The 17949-nt window shown below is 48.3% G+C and overlaps 1 non-coding gene across 1 annotated transcript; it reads left to right on the forward strand.

The window, feature by feature from the left end:
* The first annotated feature begins 5959 nt into the window (after positions 1–5959).
* On the forward strand, positions 5960–6061 carry LOC117091164. Its single transcript, XR_004440283.1, has one exon. It is a non-coding gene; the product is annotated as a U6 spliceosomal RNA (small nuclear RNA).
* Positions 6062–17949: the final 11888 nt, after the last annotated feature.

A 17949-nucleotide genomic window follows, 5' to 3' on the forward strand; every position in this document is an offset into this window, starting at 1 on the left:
TCTGTTGCTCTGGATAGAATGCAATGGTGTGATCTTGGCCCACTGCAACCTTTGCCTCCTGGGTTCAAGAGATTCTCCTGCCTCAGCCTCCTAAGTAACTGGGACTATAGGCACACGCCACCATGCCCAGGTAATTTTGTATTTTTAGTAGCAATGGGGTTTCACCATGTTGGTCAGGCTGGTCTCGATCTCCTGACCTCATGATCCGCCCGCCTGAGCCTCCCAAAGTGCTGGGATTACAGGCATGAGTCACTGCGCCTGGCTTTTTTTTTTTTTTTTTTTTTTTTTTGAGACAGAGTATCACTCTTGCCCAGGCTGGAGCGCAGTGGCAGGATCTTGGGTAACTGCAACCTCCACCTCCTGGGTTCAAGCGATTCTCCTGCCTCAGCCTCCCGAGTACCTGGGATTACAGGCGTGCACTACCACGCCCAGCTAATTTTTGTATTCTTAGTAGACATGGGGTTTCACCATGTTGCCCAGGCTGGTCTCAAACCCCAGATCTCAAGTGATCCACCCACCTTGGCCTCCCAAAGGGCTGGTATTACAAGCATGAGCCACTGCACCCAGCCTGTTAGAGTTTTTCTTTTTCTTTTTCTTTTTAATTTTTTGGTTTTTTGGTTTTTTTGTTTTTTGAGACAGAGTCTTGCTCTTGTCACCCAGACTGGAGTGCAATGGTGCAATCTCGGTTCACTGCAACCTCCACCTCCTGGGTTTAGGCGATTCTCCTGCCTCAGCCTCCCAAGTAGCTGAGATTACAGGTGTCTGCCACCACGCCCAGGGTAATTTTTGCATTTTTAGTAGAGACGGGGTTTCACCATGTTGGCCAGGTTGGTCTCGAACTCCTGACCTCAGCTAATCTGCCCGCCTTGGCCTCCCAAACTGCTGGGATTACAGGCGTCAGTCACTGCCAAGCATGGTAAAGTTTTTTCTTTATTTTTTTCTTCCTTTCTTTTTTATGAGACGGAGTTTCACTCTTGTTGCCCAGGCCGGAGTGCAATGGCATGATCTCAGCTCACCGCAACCTCTGCCTCCCGGGTTCAAGCAATTCTCCTGCCTCAGCCTCCCGAGTAGCTGAGATTATAGGCATGTGCCACCACGCCCAGCTAATTTTGTATTTTTAGTAGAGATGAGGTTTCTCCATGTTGGTCAGGCTGGTGTTGCCCGGTAAAGTTTTTCTGCTAGATATCTTAAACATATTTTGTTAGAATTATTCTAAGGTACTTAATAGTTTTATACGAATGTAAATGGTATCTTTACAAAGTTCTGTTTGTTGCTGACATATGGGAATAAAATTGGCCAGGTGCAGTGGCTCACACCTGTATTCCCAGCACTTTTGGAGGCTGAGGCAGGCAGGTCACCTGAGGTCAGAAGTTTGAGACCAGCCTGACCAACATGGTGAAACCCAGTCTCTACTAAAAATACAAACATTAGCCAGGTGTGGTGGCGAGTGCCTGTAATCCCAGCTACTAGGGAGCCTAAGACAGGAGAATCACTTGAATCCCGGAGACAGAGGTTGCAGTGAGCTGAGATGGCGCCATTGCAGTCCGGCCTGGGTGACAGAGACTCTGTCTCTGTCTCAAAAATAAAATAAATAAAATAAATATAAAATGAAATGAAATTGAAGCCAGCGAGTAAATCTGCCTATCTGAATGTGTTTTTGCAGAAATTTTTATTTATTTATTTCACTGTTTTGAGATAAGGTCTCGCTATCATCCAGGCTGGAGTGCAGTGGCATGATCACAGCTCAGTACCATCTAACTTCTGGGCTCAAGAGATCCTCCCGCTTTAGCCTCCCAAGTAGCTAGGACTATAGACTTGAACCTAAAAATATTTTTTATTTTATTTATTTTATTTTTTTGAGATGGAGTCTCGCTCAGATGGAGTCAGCGCAATCTCAGCTCACTGCAAGCTCCGCCTCCCAGGTTTACCCCATTCTCCAGCCTCAGCCTCCCGAGTAGCTGGGCCTACAGGTGCCTGCCACCATGCCCGGCTAATTTTTTTGTATTTTTAGTAGAGACAGGGTTTCACCGTGTTAGCCAGGATGGTCCCCATCTCCTGACCTCATGATCCATCTGTCTCGGCCTCCCAAAGTGCTGGGATTACAGGAGTGAGCCACTGGGCCTGGCCTAAAAATATTTTTAAATTGGCTAATTAGAAAAAAAAAATATTTTGTAGAGATGAGGTCTCACTATGTTGCCCAGGTTGAGAACTCTTGACCTCAAGCAATCCTCCTGCCTAAGCCTCCCAAAGTGCTGGGATTACATGTGTGAGCCATTGTGCCCACCCCTCCTTCTTATAATGTCTTTATTGGATTTAATATCAAGGTTATGTTTGTCTAATAAAATGAATTGGGGAGAGTAGCCTTTCTTTTCTTTTCTGTCTTCTTCTTTCTTTTTGTTTTTGTTTTTCTTTTTGAGACAATCTCACTGTGTCACCCAAGCTGGAGTGCAATGGCACAATCATGGCTCACTGCAGCCTCAACCTCCCCTACTCAGGCACTCCTCCCACCGCAAGCCTCCCAAGTAGCTGGGACTACAGGTGGATGCCACCTTGCATGGCTAGTTCTTTGTATTTTTTTGTAGAGATCAGGTTTCACCATGTTGCCCAGGCTAGTCTCAAACTCCTGGGCTCAAGTGATCCACCTGCCTTGGCCTCCCAAAGAGCTGGTATTACAGGCATGAGCCACTGGGTCCAGCTGTTTATTTCTATTATTTGCAAGCATTTATGTCCAGTTGGTATTATTTCTTCCTTAAATGTTTGGTAGAATTCACTGGTCCCACATCTGGGCCTGGGATTTGATTTGTGTGAATTTAAAAAATAACAGCTGTATTGAGACATAATTCACATGCCAAGAAAATCACCCATTTAAAATGTACGATTCTTGAACTTGTCTCAGAGGCGTGAAAAAAATGTACAATTGAATGATTTTTAGTTATTCACAGACTTGTGCAACCATCACCTCAACCAAATTTACAACATTTAGAACATTTTCAAATTTAGGACATAAAGAAAACTTAGCCATTAGCAGTCATTCCCCTTCTGTGGGATTTTTTTTTTTCTTTTGAGACGGAGTCTCACTCTTTCACAAAGGCTATTAAATCTATAATTAAAATATATTAATATTAAACTATTAATATATATATTAAAAATATTCCTGGTTAGGCGCAATGGCTCATGCCTGTAATCCCAGAAGTTTGAGAGGCTGAGGCGGGCAGATCACTTGAGGTCAGGAGTTTGAGACCAGCCTGGCCAACATGGTGAAACTCTGTCTCTTACTAAAAACACAAAAAATTAGCTGAGGGTGGTGGCAGGCGCCTATAGTCCCAGCTACTCAGGAGGCTGAGGCAGGAGAATTGCTTGAACCTGGGAAGCAGAGGTTGTAGTGAGCCAAGACTGCACCACTGCACTCCAGCCTGGGTGACAGAGCGAGACTCCATCTCAAAAAAAAAAAAAAAAAATATATATATATATATATATATATTTATATAGATTTAATTAGGCATTTTCTCCTTCCTTTATGGTCAAACCCAAGTGCCCACATTTCAGGATTAGCTCTTCCCTGAGAGGTCTGCTCCACAGAATCAATGCCACCAAACAATGAGGTGCTGACTGGCACCAAACAATGATGAGGTGCTGTTTGTGGTACCATGCTGGGAACAGAGACAGAGAAAGGATATAAGTTGATGGGGCACTGAATCCTGGCTCTATAGAACCCTAAAATTTAGCACCAGTTCAGAGACAAGCCTTTGAACAAGGTTAAATTCTGAATTTCTATCTTCATCTGCAAAGTGGGGTGAGTAATCCCTTCTGTATTTTTCAGGATTGGAGTGGACCAAATGAGAGAATGTGTGTAAAAGCACCTTGAAAATTGTTGTTTTCGTTTTAGTTTTTTTGAGACAGAGTCTCTGTCACCCAGGCTGGAGTGCAGTGGCACGATCTTGGCTTACGGCAACCGGCCACCTCTGCCTCCCTAATTCAAGCGATTCTCCCGCCTCAGCCTCCTTAGTAGCTGGGATTACAGGCCCATACCACCACGCCTGGCTAATTTTTGTATTTTTTAGTAGAGATGGGGTTTTACCATGTTGGCTAGGCTGGTCTCAAACTCTTGACCTCAGGTGATCCACCCACCTCAGCCTCCCAAAGTGCTGGGATTACAAGCATCAGCCACTGCACGCGGCCGCACCTTGAAAATTGTAAGCCGGCCGGGCGCGGTGGCTCAAGCCTGTAATCCCAGCACTTTGGGAGGCCGAGACGGGCGGATCACGAGGTCAGGAGATCGAGACCATCCTGGCTAACACGGTGAAACACCGTCTCTACTAAAAAATACAAAAAACTAGCCGGGCAAGGTAGCGGGCGCCTGTAGTCCCAGCTACTCGGGAGGCTGAGGCAGGAGAATGGCGTAAACCCCGGAGGCGGAGCTTGCAGTGAGCTGAGATCCGGCCACTGCACTCCAGCCCGGGTGACAGAGCGAGACTCCGTCTCAAAAAAAAAAAAAAAAAAAAAAAAAAGAAACCCCGTCTCTACTAAAAAATACAAAAAACACTAGCCGGGCGAGGTGGCGGGCGCCTGTAGTCCCAGCTACTCCGGAGGCTGAGGCAGGAGAATGGCGTAAACCCGGGAGGCGGAGCTTGCAGTGAGCTGAGGTCCGGCCACTGCACTCCAGCCCGGCTAGAGCGAGACTCCGTCTCAAAAAAAAAAAAAAAAAAAAAAGAAAGAAAATTGTAAGCCTAGGCCACAGGAGGAAACCCTGTCTCTACAAAAAGCACAAAAAATTAGCCAGGCATAGGGGCGTGCCTCTGTAGTCCCAGCCCCTTGGGAGGCTGAGGTGGGAGAATCACCTGAGCCTGGGAGGTCAAGGCTGCAGTGAACCATGATAGCGCCACTGCACTCCAGCCTGGGTGATAGAGTGAGACCCTGTCTTTAAAAAAGGAAAGGGGCCAGGTGCGGTGGCTGCTGCCTGTAACCCCAGCACTTTGGGAGGCCGAGGCAGGAGGATCACAAGGTCAGGATTTCGAGAGCAGCCTGGCCAACATAGTAAAACCCAACCCCATCTCTACTAAAAATATAAAAATTATCCAGGCATGGTGGCATGTGCCTGTAATCCCAGCAACTCGGGAGGCTAAGGCAGGAGAATCACTTGAACCCTGGAGGTGGAGGTTGCAGTGAGCCAAGATCATGCCACTGCTCCAGCTTGGGCAATGGAGTGAGATGTCATCTCAAAAAAAAAAAAAAAAAAAAAAAAGAAAGAAAGAAAAGAAAAGAGGCCAGAGGCCAGGGCTGGGTGCGGTGGTTCACACCTGTAATCCCAGCACTTTGGGAGGCCGAGGCGGGCAGATCACGAGGTCAGGAGATTGAGAGACTATTCTGGCTAACACAGTGAAACCCCGTCTCTACTAAAAACACAAAAAATTGGCCGGGTGTGGTGGCGGGTGCCTGTAGTCCCAGCTACTTGGGAGGCTGAGGCAGGAGAATGGCATGAACCAGGGAGGCGGAGCTTGCAGTGAGCCGAGATCCGCGCCACTGCACTCCAGCCTGGGGGCAGAGCAATACTCCGTCTCAAAAAAAGAAAAGAGGCTGGGTGTGGTGGCTCATGCCTGTAATCCCAGCACTTCAGGAGGCTAAGGCAGGTAGATCACTTGAGGTCAGGAGTTCGAGACCAGCCTGGCCAGCATGGTGAAACGCTGTTTCTACTAAAAATGTGAAAATTAGCTGGGCATGGTGGCACATGCTGGTAATCCCAGTTATTTGGCAGGCTGAGGCAGGAGAATCGCTTGAACCTGGGAGGCAGAAGTGGTTGCAGTAAGCTGAGATTACACCACTGCACTCTAGCCTGGGTGACAGGGCAAGACTGTCTCAAAAAAACAAGGAAGGAAGGAGACAGAGAGAAAAAAAGAGAAAGAGAAAAAGAAAGAGAGAGAAAGGAAGGAAGGAAGGAAGGAAGGAAGGAAATTGTAAAGTAGTGCTCACTTGGGCAGCACATATTCTAAAACTGGAATGATACAAAGAAGACTAGCATGGTCCCTGCACAAGGATGACATGATTTAAAAAATTCTAAAGTATGCCGGGCGCGGTGGCTCAAGCCTGTAATCCCAGCACTTTGGGAGGCCGAGGCGGGTGGATTACCTGAGGTCAGGAATTTGAGACCAGCCTGGCCAACATGGTGAAACCCTGTGTCTACTAAAAATAAACAATTAGTTAAGTGTGGTGGCATACGACTGTAGTCCCAGCTACTCAGGAGGCTGAGGCAGGAGAATCACTTGAACTCAGGAGGCAGAGGTTGCAGTAAGCTGAGAAAAAAAATTCTAAAGTATTATTAACGTATTATTATTGAAGAGCTGGTGATTGATTCAGCAGAGGAAAAATATAGAAATAACAGAAATCATTACTAAAGATACACAAGCATGTACAACCATAACTACATTTGTGAGCACTCACTATGTGCTAAGCACTGTATTTTTTTTTTTTTTTTGAGACGGAGTCTTGCTCTGTCGCCCAGGCTGGAGTTCAGTGGTGCAATCTCAGCTCACTGCAAGCTCCACCTCCCGGGTTCAGGCCATTCTCCTGCGTCAGCCTCCCAAGTAGCTGGGACCACAGGTGCCCGCCACCACGCCCGGCTAACTTTTTTGTATTTTTAGTAGAGACAAGATTTCACCATGTTAGCCAGGATGGTCTCGATCTCCTGACCTCGTGATCCGCCCGTCTCGGCCTCCCAAAGTGCTGGGGGATTACAGGCATGAGCCACCGCGCCCAGCCGCTAAGCACTGTATTAAGTGCTCTATATGAATCACCCCTCATTGATTTTTACAATAACCCTGTAGAGTGCTGCTATTATTTTTATTTTACAGATAAGAAAAGTGATGCTTAGAGGGGCTAAGTCACTCACTCAAGGTTACATGGCTACTAACTGACAGTCCGTGAGGAGGTTCGGACTATGAGAGGACTGCATTTATGGTCTGTCAGGGAAGTTGACCCTCTCCACAGGGTACCAGTTATTCAATAACCCTTATAAAGCAATCCCGCCCCTTCACCCAGATTTTTTTCTCTCTCTCTCTCCATATTTTCTCTGAACCTTTTCCCTTTTGCCCTTCCTTTATCTCTCTGTCCCCCCCACACACACACACACACACACACACACACACACACCCCTCCAGATTCTTCTCATAGCTTCACAGATCAGCTCTGGGATGGATGCAGAGGCTCCTGTTTCCATGGTGACGCGGGGAGGCTGGTACACCGCACGCCAAGTGTAGGCGAAGCAGAGAATTGGCCGAGGATCCAAAGGTGCCGGCAGTAACCAGGCTCTGGGAAAAGGGATCGATGAGAAAGCCAAGTCTGGATGACTGGACCTCCCTGAGCTCCAGAAGGACCTCCACCCCACCACGCCCCCTGCCCTCCCTAAGCTCCTAATTTGGAAGTCGAAGACGGGAGAGTGGGGAAGAGAAGTGAGGGGGCTCCAAAGCAGAAGCCACCACCTCTAACTTACTTTGAAGACAAAGCCTAATCGTCGGTGGGAAGACTGCCCAGTGGGCGATGGCCCCCTCCCGAGGCGCCTCCGCCTCGCTCCCTCCCTCTCCTCTCCCCGCTCTGACCTCAGTCGGAGCCACTGGGCTCTCGGCCGGTCACCGAAGGGGAGCGGGGCAGCCAGCAGGGGGCAGAGCCCCCCGCATTAAAGTCGTGTGTGGGCCTGCTTCTCTGCTTCCACCTCGCCCCTGCCTTCACTGGGATTATTTTCAGCTGACAGGCTGCAAAGGCCCAGTAGGTGGATTTCAGAGCGGGAGATGGGTTCTGGCAGGGGCTGTGAGGCTATGAAGCGTTGGTCTTAAGCTGTGGGCCCCGCTGAGAAGCCGCGTATTAAGGACCACAGAGTCAAAGACTGAGGCAAGGGGCACTTTAACTTTTTCTGGCAAAGGTTTCTTCTGAGGTTTTTCTCAATCCATTGAAAACATTTAAAACACTCTAATTGTGAAGAGGAGGCTCATTCATTCATTCAATAATGTTTATTGAGTATCATCTATTATTGTCACGATGGATGCATCCAGTCAAAAAAGAGTATTTACAGAAAGCTTACACACACTGATTCTTAACCTTTTTTAGGGGGCAGGGGTGTCACATATCCTTTGAGAGTATGATATAAAAAATAGATTATCTTCCAAAAAGAATGCACTATAAGCATACAAATATTTTCATGTGATTTTGGGAGCGTCATGAACCCCAGGCAGCTAATCCATGGGCCCCAGGGCATAAACCCTGGTCTATTTTGAGCTGGGCTCTGGGCTAGGCACTAGGGATGCAACAGCAAATTAGATAAGCATAGTCCCTGCCCTGCCTGAGTTCTGTAGGCAAGTGGGAGGCACCAAGAGATGCTTAAAATATAGCGCCAATGCCTGTGCTGGAAGACCCCAAAGGAGGGCCACTTACCTAGACCCAGGGGCTTCATGGAAGGCTTCCTGGAGTGACAGGTAAGCTGAGAGACCTGAAGAAGGAGTAGGAGCTGGCCAGGCGAGGACCTGGGGAGGAGCACTTTGGGCAGGAGGGAAACACCTGGAAAGGCCCTGAGAGGGAACAGCAGACCTGAGAAGCTGACAGCAAGCCCTCGTGGCTGGCTCAGAGATGCCAGGAGCAGGACTGGTGAGAAATGAAGCTAGAGTCATAAGTGCCATATGTAGGCCCTGGGATGCAAGAGAGAACAGGCAGACAGCTGCTCCCCTCAAGGACACTGACGAGAAAGCCAGTGGTTATGATGCAGAAGTGTTAAGTTCCACATTGGGAATGAGCATTGGGTGGTATGGGAGTATGTAGATGAGCACTGAACTCAGCCATGGGGATCAGGACCAAGGCTCAGAAAGTGGGGCTCTAGATGCAGGTGAATTAGTGATATATTTAGTATATTCAGAATACTCTTCAGCCCCTGAAAACAGCTGGAGGGAAGAGGTGAGGGGAGAGGAGGAGGGAAAGAGAAGGAAAGGGAGTCACCTATACACCTTGATTTGACTGCAACCAACCATTAGGAACATCTTTTATTCTGGTGGTGAGGAGGGCTGAGTGGGGATGAGCTCAGCTCTACCTATTCCTTTTTTTATGTTGCCCTGGCTAAACTCAAACTCCTGGGCTCAAATGATCCTCTCCACTTAGCCTCTTGAGTAGCTGGGACTATGGGTGCATGCCACCACACGTGGCTGTTTTTTTAAGTACCAGAGTTGTGACCAGAGGAAGCCTTGGACAAAAAAGTGGGTGAGTAGAGAGAACAGCAAGCTGGGCCTCTTGCTCCCTGCTGTAGACCTAGGGGTGGGACTGGGAGAGCATGGGATGAGCTAGGAAAATAGGAGATGTTGTAGTGATTTATTGCTGGTGATTTCGTTTAAGAAACACTCTGAGTCGGGCACAGTGGCTCACGCCTGTAATCCCAGCACTTTGGGAGGCCAATGCAGGAGGATCACTTGAGCCCAGGAGTTTGAGACCAGCCTGGGCAAATAGTGAGATCCTGCCTCCAAAAAAAAACAAAAGAAAAACAAAGAAAAGAAAAAAACACTCATAAACAGTAGCCCCTTCTTATCCGTGGTCTTCTCTTCCATAGTTTCAGTTACATGGATGAAAAGGGGCTATGGGCGGGGCGCGGTGCCTCACGCCTGTAATCCCAGCACTTTGGGAGGCCGAGACGGGCGGATCACGAGGTCAGGAGATCGAGACCATCCTGGCTAAGACAGTGAAACCCTGTCTCTACTAAAAATACAAAAAAATGCCGGGCGTGGTGGTGGGCACCTGTAGTCCCAGCTACTCAGGAGGCTGAGTCAGGAGAATGGCGTGAACCCGGGAGGCGGAGCTTGCAGTGAGCCGAGATCGTGGCACTGCACTCCAGCCTGGGCGACAGAACGAGACTCCGCTTCAAAAAATAAAAAAATAAAAAAATAAGAAAAGGGGCTACTGTATGTCTATGTATGTGGTCTCACCTTCTGTGGTCAATCACGGTTTGAAAACATTAAATGAGGCTGGCCACCATGGCACATGCCTGTAATCCCAGCACTTTGGGAGGCTGAGGCAGGTGGATCACCTGAGGTTGGGAGTTCGAGACCAGCCTGACCAATATGGAGAAACCCTGTCTCTACTAAAAATACAAAATTAGCTGGGTGTGGTGGCGCATGCCTGTAATCCCAGTTATTTGGGAGGCTGAGGCAGGAGAATCACTTGAACCCGGGAGGTGGAGGTTTTGGTGAGCTAAGATCATGCCATTGCACTCCAGCCTGGGCAAGAAGAGTGAAACTCTATCTCTGGCCGGGCGCGGTGGCTCAAGCCTGTAATCCCAGCACTTTGGGAGGCCGAGACGGGCGGATCACGAGGTCAGGAGATCGAGACCATCCTGGCTAACATGGTGAAACCCCGTCTCTACTAAAAAAATACAAAAAACTAGCCGGGCGAGGTGGCGGGCGCCTGTAGTCCCAGCTACTCGGGAGGCTGAGGCAGGAGAATGGCGTAAACCCGGCAGGCGGAGCTTGCAGTGAGCTGCGATCCGGCCACTGCACTCCAGCCTGGGCTACAGAGCGAGACTCTGTCTCAAAAAAAAAAAAAAAAAAAAAAAGAAACTCTATCTCAAAAAAGAAAAAAGAAAACATTAAATGGAAAATTCCAGAAATAAACAATTCATAAGTTTTAAATTGCCACCATTCTGAGTAGTGTGATGAAATCTCACACCATCCCACTGCTGCCCGGAATGTGAATCATCTCTTTGTCCAGCGTAGCCACACTTTAGATGCTACCCACCCATTATCACCTAGTAGCCATCTCAGTTATCAGATCCACTGCCTTGGTATCGCAGTGCTTGTGTTCAAGTAACCTTTATTTGGCGTGGTGGCACACACCTGTAATCCCAGCTAATCCGGAGGCTGAGGCACGAGAATCACTTGAACCCAGGAGGCGGAGGTTGCAGTGAGCCAAGATTGCACAACTGCACTCCAGCCTGGGTGAAAGAGCGAGACTCTGTCTCAAAAAAAAAAAAAGAAAAAAAACTCTTATTTTACTTTATAATGGCTCCAAAGCACAAGAGTAGTAATACTGGCATGTCATCATAATTGTTCTTGTTTATTATTAGTTATTGTTGGTAATCTCTTACTGTGCCTAATTTAAAAATTAAACTCAGGCCGGGCGCGGTGGCTCAAGCCTGTAATCCCAGCACTTTGGGAGGCCGAGATGGGCGGATCACGAGGTCAGGAGATCAAGACCGTCCTGGCAAACACGGTGAAACCCCGTCTCTACTAAAAAATACAAGAAACTAGCCGGGCGAGGTGGCGGGTGCCTGTAGTCCCAGCTACCCAGGAGGCTGAGGCAGGAGAATGGCGTGAACCCGGGAGACGGAGCTTGCAGTGAGCCAGGAGCCGGCCACTGCACTCCAGCCCAGGCGACAGAGCGAGACTCCGTCTCAAAAAAAAAAAAAAAAAAAAAAATTAACTCTAAGCCGAACATGGTGGCTCATGCCGGTAATCCCAGCACTTTGGGAGGCCAAGATGGGCGGATCACGAGGTCAGGCATTTGAGACCAGCCTGGCCAACATAGTGAAATCCTGTCTCTACTAAAAATTCAAAAATTAGCTGGGCATGGTGGCACATGCCTGTAATCCCAGCTACTCAGGAGTCAGAGGCAGGAGAATCGCTTGAACCCTGGAGGCAGAGGTTGCAGTGAGCCAAGATCACGCCACTACACTCTAGCCTAGGTGACAGAGCAAGACTCCATCTCAAAAAAAAAAAAAAAAGATTAAACTTGGCCGGGCACGGTGACTCACGCCTGTAATCCCAGCAGTTTGGGAGGCCAAGATGGGCAGATCACAAGGTCAGAGCGAGACCATCCTGGCCAACATAGTGAAACCCCATCTCTACTAAAAATACAAAAAATGAGCCAGGCGTGGTGGCACACGCCTGTAGTCCCAGCTACTCGGGAGGCTGAGACAAGAGAATCACTTGAACCTGGGAGGTGGAGGTTGCAGTGAGCCGAGATTGCGCCACTGCACTCCAGCCTGGGCAACAGAGTGAGACTCCATCTCAAAAAAAATTGATAAATAAAATTAAACTTTATCATAGGTATGTAGGTATAGAATGAAAAAAAAACATGGTCCATACATAATTCGGTACTATCTGCAGTTTCAGGCATCCACTGGGGGTCTTGGAACGTATCCCCTGAAGATAAGGGGGGATTATTCTAGTACTTATATGCCAGGCTCTGTCCTAAACACTTAGCAAATATTACCTTATAACACTCCTAGGAGATAAGCATGGTCCTCATTTTACATATGAGGCATGAAGCAGTTCAGTAACTTGGCAAGGTCAAACAGCAAGTAAGTGACAAAGCCACTATCTGAACCCAGGCAGTCTGGCTCCAGAGTTTTTGCTTTCACTACTAAACTGAGAGGGAAGGCCTTTGCAAAGGCAATGAATTGAACCTGAATGTCCCACACAAGACTTGAGAATTCTACCACTCCACCTCCTGGGGACACTCATAAGATACAAGGAGCACCTGCTACTATGAAGAGGTCCTGGGGAAGTGGGAGGAGCCATGGGGGAATGGTGAGGCCTAGCAACTGCAGGGAGCTGACTGGAGACCAAGGCCTAGAGGCCTAGGACTGTAGAGGGGCAGCTAGTTAAGAGACAAGGTCAGGCCGGCGTGGTGACTCACGCCTGTAATGCCAGCACTTTGGGAGGCCAAGGCAGGTGGATCACCTGAGGTCAGGAGTTGGAGGCCAGCCTGGCCAACATGGTGAAACCCCGTCTCTACTAAATACAAAAAATTAGCTGGGCATGGTGGTGAATGCCTGTAATCCCAGCTACTCAGGAAGGAGGCTGAGGCAAAAGAATCGCTTGAACCTGGGAGGTGGAGGTTGCGGTGGGCCAAGATGGCGCCATCGCACTCCAGCCTGGGCAACAAGAGTGAAACTCCGTCTCAAAAAAAAAAAAAAGAAAAGAAAAGAAAAGAAAAAAAGAGATAAGGTCAAGTTGGGCATGGTGACACATGCCTGTAGTTCTAGCTACTCCGGGCCTAAGGCAGGAGGATCGCTTGAAGCCAGGAGTTTAAGGCTGCAATATGCTATGATTGCACCTGTGAATAGCCATTGCATTCCAGCCTGGGCAACACAGTGAGACCCTCCCCCGACATTTCCAAATATTAAAAAAAAGAGAGAGAAAAAAATTGTCAGGGTATTAGGCAGCATGGAAGCTCCTACTGTCGCTATGAGATTTAGCCCTGCCTCCCTTGTCAGTGTCATCTCTCGCTGCTCTCGCCTCACTCACAATTTTCCACTCACACTGTTCTTTCCTGACCTAGGGCCTTCTTCCTTAACGTTGCTTCTACCCTGAACCTTTCCCTATAAACATACACATACACCTGCCCTTTTCCAGGCTGACCCCCCTCATCCTCCAGATCTCAGCCTCACTGTCAGTTCCTCAAAGAGTCCCTCTAGATTAGATCCCTTCTCTTAGTCTCTCACAGTAGTGCCCTATTATTTTCCATGGTAATCTGTATCACAATTTGAAATTATGTATTTAGTTGTGGGCTAGGTGTGGTGGCTCATGCCTATAATCCCAGCACTTTGGGAGGCCAAGACAAGAGGATTGCTTGAGGCCAGAAGTTTGAAACTAGACTGGGGAACACAGCCAAGACCCCTGTCACTAAAAAATAAATACGTAAATATAAAAATATATAGACCGGCACGGTGGCTCAAGCCTGTAATGCCAGCACTTTGGGAGGCTAAGATGGGTGGATCACGAGGTCAGGAGATCGAGACCATCCTGGCTAACACGGTGAAACCCCGTCTCTACTGAAAAATACAAAAAACTAGCTGGACGAGGTGGCAGGCCCCTGTAGTCCAGCTACTCGGGAGGCTGAGGCAGGAGAATGGCATAAACCCGGGAGGCGGAGCTTGCAGTGAGCTGAGATCCGGCCACTGCACTCCAGCCTGGGCAACAAGAGTGAAACTCCGTCTCAAAAAAAAAAAAAAGAAAAGAAAAGAAAAAAAGAGATAAGGTCAAGTTGGGCATGGTGACACATGCCTGTAGTTCTAGCTACTCCGGGCCTAAGGCAGGAGGATCGCTTGAAGCCAGGAGTTTAAGGCTGCAATATGCTATGATTGCACCTGTGAATAGCCATTGCATTCCAGCCTGGGCAACACAGTGAGACCCTCCCCCGACATTTCCAAATATTAAAAAAAAGAGAGAGAAAAAAATTGTCAGGGTATTAGGCAGCATGGAAGCTCCTACTGTCGCCTATGAGATTTAGCCCTGCCTCCCTTGTCAGTGTCATCTCTCGCTGCTCTCGCCTCACTCACAATTTTCCACTCACACTGTTCTTTCCTGACCTAGGGCCTTCTTCCTTAACGTTGCTTCTACCCTGAACCTTTCCCTATAAACATACACATACACCTGCCCTTTTCCAGGCTGACCCCCCTCATCCTCCAGATCTCAGCCTCACTGTCAGTTCCTCAAAGAGTCCCTCTAGATTAGATCCCTTCTCTTAGTCTCTCACAGTAGTGCCCTATTATTTTCCATGGTAATCTGTATCACAATTTGAAATTATGTATTTAGTTGTGGGCTAGGTGTGGTGGCTCATGCCTATAATCCCAGCACTTTGGGAGGCCAAGACAAGAGGATTGCTTGAGGCCAGAAGTTTGAAACTAGACTGGGGAACACAGCCAAGACCCCTGTCACTAAAAAATAAATACGTAAATATAAAAATATATAGACCGGCACGGTGGCTCAAGCCTGTAATGCCAGCACTTTGGGAGGCTAAGATGGGTGGATCACGAGGTCAGGAGATCGAGACCATCCTGGCTAACACGGTGAAACCCCGTCTCTACTGAAAAATACAAAAAACTAGCTGGACGAGGTGGCAGGCCCCTGTAGTCCCAGCTACTCGGGAGGCTGAGGCAGGAGAATGGCATAAACCCGGGAGGCGGAGCTTGCAGTGAGCTGAGATCCGGCCACTGCACTCCAGCCTGGGCGACAGAGCAAGACTCTGTCTCAAAAAAAAAAAAAAAAAAAAATATATATATATATATATTCAGTTGTGTTTATTCAATGCTTGACTCTCCCATTAGACTATAAGCTCTATGAGGGCAAGAATCCCTGCTATAAGCTTTGTTTCTGGCATAGTGCTGGGCACATGTAGATACTATATAACATTTTGCTAAATGGGCTTATAAATTTAGAGAAATCTTAGAAGTGTATTCGTCCAATGCTTCTTTCCTTTCACCATATGTTCAATAGGCTATTTACCTTCTCCTTGAATATTCCCAGCAGCAGAGCACTCACTACTTCACCAAGAGGCCCATTTACTTTCGGAGAGATTTAATAGTTAGAAAGTTCTTCTTATTGAAGAAAACTCTGATCATCTGTCACCCCTCAGTCCTAGACTGGCCCTCTGGAATTGTGTCCTTGAAATGGATGCAGACAGCTGTCCTGCTGGCCTCTCCCTCCGCCCTCAGCTTTCACTGTGCCATCTCAATAGTTCTTTCAGATTAGGAAGGCTTGGATTCTCAACCCTTTCCTCCCCTTCTCAAGAAACTCCCTTCTCAACCTTTCTTGTCTTTCTTTTTTATTTTATTTTTATTTATTTATTTATTTATTTTGAGATGGAATCTCGCTCTGTTGCCCAGGCTGGAGTAGAGTGGCACGATCTCGGATTACTGCAACCTCCACCTATAGGGTTTAAGCAATTCTCCTGTCTCAGCCTCCCAAGTAGCTGCCTCTACAGGTGCCCGCCACCAAGCCTGGATAATTTTTGTATGTTTAGTAGAGACAGGGTTTCACTGTGTTGGTCAGGCTGGTTTCAAACTCCTGACCTCAGGTGATCCGCCTGCCTTGGCCTCCCAAAGGGATGGGATTACAGGCATCAGCCACCGCGCCCAGCCTTTACCCTTCTTCTGTACCCTTCTCAAGAAACTCCCTTTGGTCAGCACCAGATTTGCCATCTATTCTCATTCCCCCAGGCACTCCAGCAACTGCAATACAGATGTGGCAGGATAAGGGAGGAGAAAGTGAGAAAAGAAGGCTGTTTCTTTCTCACTGTCTAACCAGGTTTATTTCCCAGAAAACACTATTAGTACTGACGGTTGGGTCCCCAGGCTAATCCTGAACTAGATGTAGCATTGTTGGCTACATCCTGGGTCAAGTGGACTTTCTGGACCCATTTAACTTTTTTTTTTTTTTAGATGGATTCTTGCTCTATAACCCAGGCTGTAATACAATGGTACGATCTCTGCTCACCGAAACCTCCACCTCCTAGGTTCAAGTGATTCTCTTGCCTCAGCCTCCTGAGTAGCTGATATTACAAGTGTGTGCCACCACTCCTGACTACTTTTTTATATTTTTAGTACAGACGGGGTTTCATCATGTTGACCAGGCTGGTCTCAAGATCCTGACCTCGTGATCCGCCCACCTCTTGGTGGCGGATCTCAAACTCCTGACCTCAGGTGATCCGCCTGCCTTGGCCTCCCAAAGTGCTGGGATTACAGGCGTGAGCCACTGTGCCCAGCCCATTTAACATTTTGTCTCTGGGAAAAATGTGTATGGGTTCCAAACAACCAAGTTATATATAGACCCTTTAAATAACCAGCTTGCAAATTGGGAACTGCTTCTAGAGAAGTATTTAGGTAACACCGAGTGGGAGAGGGAAGGGAGAGAACAGAGTGGGCTCTCTCAGAAAAGTTTCCAAGAAGTTTTTGAAGCAAATGTAGGAAAAATGGGAAAAGTCAGACAAACCTGGGTTTAATCCCAGCTCTTCCACTTACCAGCTGTGAGTGCGCGCCTGATTTACCTAAGTTCCCCTCCAATTCCTCTCTCTAGTAAAAGAGGACAGTCATTTTTACCTCACAGAATTGTAGGGGGCATTAAGCTAGAGACTGTATTGCCTTCAGCACAGTGCCCGGCATGTAAGTGAATGATCTGTGTTGTGATGTTTTCCAAACGAGGGTCTCTCCTCTCAAAGTGAGGTAACAGGATCTATGACCTGACGTCCCTGAACCCTGCATGCAGCTCTGGGAGCCCACGCTCATGAAAGAGAGGACTGTCCTCTGCCTTCCATAAACATTCCAAAGAAGGGAGACTAATGGGCTCCAGAGGAGAGGCCGGGAACAAAGGGGCGGGGGATCTGAGTGTCTTCAAAGACCATTGTTTCTGTAGGAACACCTATGTGTCCTGTGTGATCACTGTGACTCTGTGTGTCAGTGTGGCAATGTATGCAGGCCTGCTGCATGTCCTGCTTGTTAGTGGGACCACGGAGATTCCCCTCGTCTCTGGGGCTCCATTACTCAGCTCTCTGCGGTCCCAGACCTTATCACTTAGCTGTCTGCCCTCTGGCCTCTTCCCTTTGTTTACCAACTTGGCTGGCTTTCTCCTCTGGAAACAAAGGAGGTGTTCAGTTCCGGGCAGTGCCTGGCTCCAGCTCCCCGCCCCCATCATCTCTCCTTTCCAGGAAGGTTGCCCCTGTCTCAGACCCTTTGGCTCTGACAGGCCCCTTCCCACAGCTCCAGGAGAGAGGAAGCTGAGCTCCTCAGTTGGCACCCCCTTTTTTCTCACCCTCTGGTCCCATTCCTGTCCCCAGAAAGGCCCCTGAAGCTTCACTCCTCTAGGCTGGAGACAGCTCCTCTCCCCATTGTCTGGCCAGGATTTGGAAGCTCTGGTTTCCATAGCAACCCCTGGGCATTTAATTAAGGGAGGAGGCCTTCATCCCTTCCAGGCTGGGCAGTTCCAAATCTCAACCCGAAAAAGGATACCCTGAGGGGGTGAGGAAGAGGTGTTGTCCTCCAATATAGCACAATTCCGGCTTCCCCACAAAGTCTGTTATGGCTTTCCCAGCCCAGCCCCTCCCAGCTGCCACCCCGATCACCATCTCATGCCAGAGCAGGCTGGGGAGGCCTTTCAAATCAGCTAGGGCAAAACCCACGTCCCAGGCCAGTAGAGGTTTCAAGGAAGGGAT

The sequence above is a fragment of the Trachypithecus francoisi genome, unplaced genomic scaffold, assembly GCF_009764315.1.
Source record: "Trachypithecus francoisi isolate TF-2019V2 unplaced genomic scaffold, Tfra_2.0 Lachesis_group11, whole genome shotgun sequence".
Taxonomy (NCBI): Eukaryota; Metazoa; Chordata; class Mammalia; order Primates; family Cercopithecidae; genus Trachypithecus; species Trachypithecus francoisi.